Source organism: Suricata suricatta, chromosome 10 (assembly GCF_006229205.1).
Source record: "Suricata suricatta isolate VVHF042 chromosome 10, meerkat_22Aug2017_6uvM2_HiC, whole genome shotgun sequence".
Classification (NCBI taxonomy): domain Eukaryota; kingdom Metazoa; phylum Chordata; class Mammalia; order Carnivora; family Herpestidae; genus Suricata; species Suricata suricatta.
The window spans coordinates 24,608,338-24,614,193 of record NC_043709.1 but is presented as its reverse complement, the minus strand read 5'-3'; the positions used below and the strand labels follow the sequence as shown (position 1 = coordinate 24,614,193).

Here is a 5,856-nt window from a genome sequence, read left to right as displayed (position 1 = left end):
AGCCCGGCCCAAGCAGCCTGCCGCCGCGCTGCCAGGCGGGCCGCCCCTGCCGGCCGAGGCCAGCCGGCGGCCGGGGGAACAAGGGTGCGTCCGTTGGCTGTTGGGAGGAAGGGACACCCCACCCACCGCCGTCCCAGGCGCGACCGCGGCTGCTTTTCTTCCCACCCGGCACTTCTTACCGGTGCTTCCTCGACGAGCTACGTCCCGCGTCGGGCGTAGACCGGACAGTCCCGTTACGGTGGTTGCTTGGGGTTCCGGGAAGAGACAGGTTAGAGAAAGCTGAAGGGGATGGGGTAAAGAAAAAGTGGGGGCAGGGAGCTTTTGGGTTTGTGTATCTGGGGAGGTCAGAGTTCGTGACCCCTCCCTCGGCACTGAGGTGCGTGCTCCCCTCCGCGCCTGCGCATTACCGGTGTGGAGAAGCAGTGAGGAGGTCGTGACGTTTCCTGGGTGGAGGAATGAGCAAACCGAGCCTCTGAAAGTCTACTGCCCCCTACCGACTGGGAGGGAAACTGCCCCGCCAGAGTGGCCCTATCAAGGACCTTCAGAAATCTAGTGCCTTAGCATCCCAGTTTGCCAAAGGCAGTCTTTAAAGGAAGTTTTGAGACTTTCCAGATTTGAATAATACTAGATAACCTCATCAGTTTAAGGCGGTTAGAAACTTGTGGAAAATTGGGCTCTGTTTTAGGGTATTTCTTACCTTAAAGTTTGTTGGAAGAGTCAACAAGTCTGGGTAGGTCCCAGTAAAATATTTTAAATTCCCTTAAATAAAACAAGCTAGGGTAGAATCCTCCACAGCACGGTTACTTATCAACTCCTGTGGGTAAACAGGTATAGTGGCTAAATGGAGCAAGAATTATTATCACTTAGAAAGTAAACTTCTTAGGGCGCCTGGGTGGCTCAGTTGGTTAGGCCTCCGACTTCGGCTCAGGTCAGATCTCACGTTCGTGGATTCGAGCCCCGCATCAGGCTCTGTGCTAACAGCTAGCTCAGAACCTGGAGGCTGTTTCCAGTTCTGTGTCTCCTTCTCTCTCTGCGCCTCCCCCCTCTCATGCTCTGTCTCTCTCTGTATCAAAAATAAATAAAACATTAAAAAAAAAGAAGAAAGTAAACTTCTTGAAGGCTGGCTTATTTTGTCCAGTGGTTTATTCCCAAGCATTTAGGACAATGCCTGGTGGTCAATAAAGATTCATGAAATGAAGAGGCATTGCCAGAACGTTATGACAGTGACCACCTGTGGCACCGAAGTGTGGCAGGAAGAGCTGTCCTGTGTGCAAAGCACATGGTTCGTGCTTTAGAGAAGGGGTCCTTGAGATTCCGTTAGTACTGACCAACATTAGAACAGCAGTCATGGATTCAGGCCAGAAACCCAAGTCAGGAAAAACAAAAGTGCACTGGGAAGAACATCTCCTCTGTCATCTCCCTCTGGAACTAGGCAGCTGGACACAGAAAAATTCCCTCCAAAGAGGAAAATGCTTCATGTCTCATTCTCTGAAAACAGGTCTGTGTGGTTCACCTTTAAATATGTGACTCTAAAAATACATATGGCTTAAAAGACATCATCACACCAAAAGTAGGTACTGTAAGTTTATTTTGTATAAACATAATATTGACATTATTTACAATACTAATTTTATCTATAAAGGATCTATATATGGACAATAAGATACAAACTATTACCACTTTAAGTAAAAAGTGTTTCTAGAAATTCATGCCATTTAAAAAAACAATATAGTATTCAAGACTGGTTCTTAACATGCTATGACCAACTCATATAAGAGAAATTTGTTCCCTTTCCTCTCCCCTCACCAAGGGAATTTGATATTGAGACTTTTGGAAAATTTTTCTACGTTTATCTTTAAAACATCAAATCCTACCAGAAATTATCTCTTTTCTTATAAAAGGGAAAGTCATAGATAAGATTTTCCTATACAGAATACTAAATGTGGCATAGGCTCCAGAATATTTGTATATTGAAGGCACTTAAAAAAGTAAAAATCAGAAGGGATCCATTTGGAGTAATTCAATTCACCAAACAAATACTGAGTGTCCAGAGCACACAAAGTGTCCTGCCAGATGCTGAGGAGTATCAAATTCTCAAGAATAGAATGTGATAGACACCATAAAAAAGTGTGTTTCCTAGCTAAAGGCTACAGAGGCATAGGGAAAGGAAAGACTAGATCTGTTCTGGAGGAATAGTGGGGGAGGAATATGGGAGAGAAGAACTTGGACCCACTGTCACAAAAAGAAGTCTTGGATAAATAGGCAGAAGTGGGGTGGGAAGAGGATGAGAAGGAAGAAGTAAACCATGGAAACAGAGAAGGGTTGGGGTGGGGTTCGCTGGAGTGTGTGATACCTGAGGAAAAGTGCTCTATACCAAGCCACTGGAAAGCCAAAGGAAGTTGCAAAGAGCACTAATGAAATGAGGTTAGAGCTCTGCTCCGAAGAGGGCTCTGGCAGAGTTTAAAGTGGGACCATGCAAAGAAGGCATTGGAATTAGAAGTTATTCTAATCATCGGGAAGAGGCAACAAGGACTTGCACCAGGGTCTGTGAGATAAAAGGAATAACGATGGAAAGGATCCAAGAGCAACAGCAGAGGTTCTTGTTGAGACCAGGAGGCAGATTCTAGAGCCAAAATGTGTTTGTCAATCACAGAAGACAATAAACAGTTCTGAATGAAAAGAAAATGAAATCTTGTTTAAAATGCTTAAAAAGGACTCGTGTAGATGCCCAACAGATAGTTGCAAATATGGCCTTGCAGGGTGGGGGGAAAGTAGGCCTAAGACCTGAGTTAAAATGAAGGCATTGGGAGGGCTGTGTTTGAGTTGTAGATGGCAAGAATCCTGTTATCTTTTATGCATTTCAACAAATATTTTCTCTTAAAAGACACAGGATAGGTATTTTGTTAGAAACTAATACAGTATCTGCCTTCAAAGCCTAACAGGAGAAATAGGATTTACTTCTCTGGGAATCCCAGTGACTACATTTGACTATGGTGGATCTGACTTCAAAAATGGGAGTACAAATGGATGCATGCTCCAAGACATATCAACATATGTTGTGGTAACACTTAAATTTAACTAAATTACTAAATAGCCAGCTTTCCCTATTTCTGGATATTTCCTACCCAACACCTGGCTAAGAAAACCACACTTTATTTATGTATTTTTCTAACATTTATTTTTGAGAGCGAGAAAGACACAGAGGGAGAGCAGGGGAGGGGCAGAGAGGGAGACACAATCCGAAGCAGGCTCCAGGTCCTGAGTCCAAAGCCCAGTGCAGGGCTACAACTCAAACTGTGAGATCATGACCTGAGCTGAAGTTGGACACTTCACTGACTGAGCCACCAAAAATACGCTTTAAAGTTATCTTCCTTGGATGGAGCTAGAATATTTTAGGCTAAATGAAGTAAGTCAATCAGAAAAAGACAAATACCATATGATTTCATTCATATGTGGAGTTTAAGAAACAAAACAGATGAACATATGGGAAGTGGGGGAGGGTCAGGGAGAGAAGAGAGGGAAACCACAAGAGATTTAACAATAGAGAACAAACAGAGGGGAGGCGGGTGGGGGATGGGCTAGATGGGTGACAGGTATTAAGGAGGGCACTTGCTGTGATGTTTGTAAGTGATGTTGTTTGTAAGTGATGAGTCACTGATTTCTATTCTGGTGATGGAACAAACAACACTAATATTGCACTGTATGCTAACTCAAGTTTAAATTAAATTTTCTTCACTTAGTTGTTTCATTACTGTTTTATATTAAAGAGTTGCTCTGATGATCTCATTTTAAGAAATGCTACTACATACTCAAAGAATAATCACGTTTTTGGTTGAGGACAGAATTAAGTATCTTGGGCAGAGGGTTATAGGAGGATATTGGATACATTAGGGAACAGGGGAAAAGAGGTGGGAGAGTTTAAGAAATGTGCGATGATGCCTAAGATAACCTTTTTCATTTTTCGAGGACTCTGGTGGATCCTCTACATTTACAGCTGTCACAGCTGAAAAGGAAGCTTGATTGAGGGGACACACTAAGAACCCCAGCTCCCCCCCAGTTTAACATAGCATCTCTTGCCTGCATTACTTTTAGTGCCTTTTTGCTTAGCTTTACAAGTGCATTTCCTTCTCCTCATGAATAAAAGGAGAAACTTGAAAAGGGCGTAATGGAAACACCTGCATCAGTATAATAAGTACCATATTATTGGGACTTGGGTACTGTGTATACTTTCTCATAGAATGAACCCAATAATACCATTTTTTCCTTCTAAAATGTTAGCTATCAGGAGATATTTTTTAAAGTAGCCTGACAACAAAATGTATATAATTAGGTTTCTCAGCTGATAATGAATGAGCCAGGTTAAATAAATAATTGAGCAGCTTTAGTAGGTTATGAAGGATTGATGAGGGGAAAGGGAATGTAATACTATTCCACATTTAAAACATCTTTTCTTAGGGGTGGCAGTAATCTGAAAGCTTCCTCAAAAGGCTATATGTATTTCATATTTTTCAAAACCCTCCATGGGGTTAAGTCAATAGCCAGCACAATCATACAGGAGTTTCACATACAATCAGAATTACTAGAAGTTTGTGCAGTTTTTAAAAAAAATTTCTATTTAGATTTATAACTGGTTTTTGAATTAGCCAGCTGTTGGAAGGCAAAATAGCCCGGCTGATATTTTTTTAGATTCTGAGGTTTAAGTCAAACCTTGCAATCAGAAGTCTGACAGCTCAAGAGGAGAGGGAAAGAACTTCAAATAATTGGTTGTATGCGGAGTGCTAGACCCAAAGAAACAGAAGGAAACACTTTATAAGGTATAACCTTGGTCTCCAAAAAGGATACACTAAAAAGTGCAAAGATTTAACATGGAAGCCTTATTTATGCTTCTTGATTAAAATTAGTGAGCTGCAAAGAAGTATTAGTTTACATACTGTGACAGAAAGACTGGGAAGGTAGTCTGTGAGGATTGTGTGTAAGGGTGCAACAGGGTTTAAAATGATTCCACAGCATGTAACAGCCAGTAAAAAATATAGCAGCCAACTCTAGATTTCATAGAGATTCTGGTGTTGGAACAAACAACATTCAAAAGGCTTCAGAAAGGCACTCAGTAATTCTCTTGGCAATTGTAAATATCACATTGATTTAGGAATCCTTTATATATAAGCAGTAAGGAAAATTCCTGTGCCCTTTAATGAAATATTCTATGGATAACCTTGCCTTTTAAGATAATTTATATTTAAAGTTCAGTCAATAAGTGTAAGTTATGAACATCAAAAATGACTTTAATCATAGTGTGAATTTCATTTTTCAAATTCAACTCAACAATTTTATGTACAAAGCAATTCTCATCTTAAATAGTAAGTGCACCAGAATTATGAATATAATTCTTTCCTTTTAAAAAAAATTTTTTTTAATGTTTTATTTATTTTTGATACAGAGAGAGACAGAGCATGAGAGGGGGAGGCGCAGAGAGAAAAGGAGACACAGAACTGGAAGCAGGCTCCAGGCTCTGCACTAGCTGTCTGCACAGAGCCTGACGTAGGGCTCGAACCCACGAACGTGAGATCTGACCTGAGCCGAAGTCGGAGGCTTAACCGACTGAGCCACCCAGGTGCCCCAATATAATTCTTTCCTAATGAGGTGCGCATTGGCAACTGGTTACAGAAAGAAAGGATGTTTTAATTACCAGGGAGGACATAACACAAAGTAGTATTAAATAACCTTTACAAAATGAATACAATTATCAGTTAACACTGGCTTAGAATATGTGCTTTTTTTGGTATGGTAATTCCAGTTCATTTTTAAAAGCACAATATTATAGGAAATGAAACATTATTTAGATGCAAATACCACCAA

The 5,856-nt window shown here is 41.0% G+C and overlaps 1 protein-coding gene across 6 annotated transcripts in view; it reads right to left on the bottom strand.

Moving 5' to 3' along the window:
- Positions 1–403, bottom strand: part of NR2C1 (nuclear receptor subfamily 2 group C member 1) — a 52,694-nt gene extending 52,291 nt beyond the window's left edge. For all 6 annotated transcript variants that reach the window (XM_029953613.1, XM_029953611.1, XM_029953614.1 and 3 more), the window contains exon 1: positions 180–403. The gene's annotated coding sequence lies outside the window, so the exon portion shown is untranslated. The remainder of the gene's footprint in view (positions 1–179) is intronic.
- Positions 404–5,856: the final 5,453 nt, after the last annotated feature.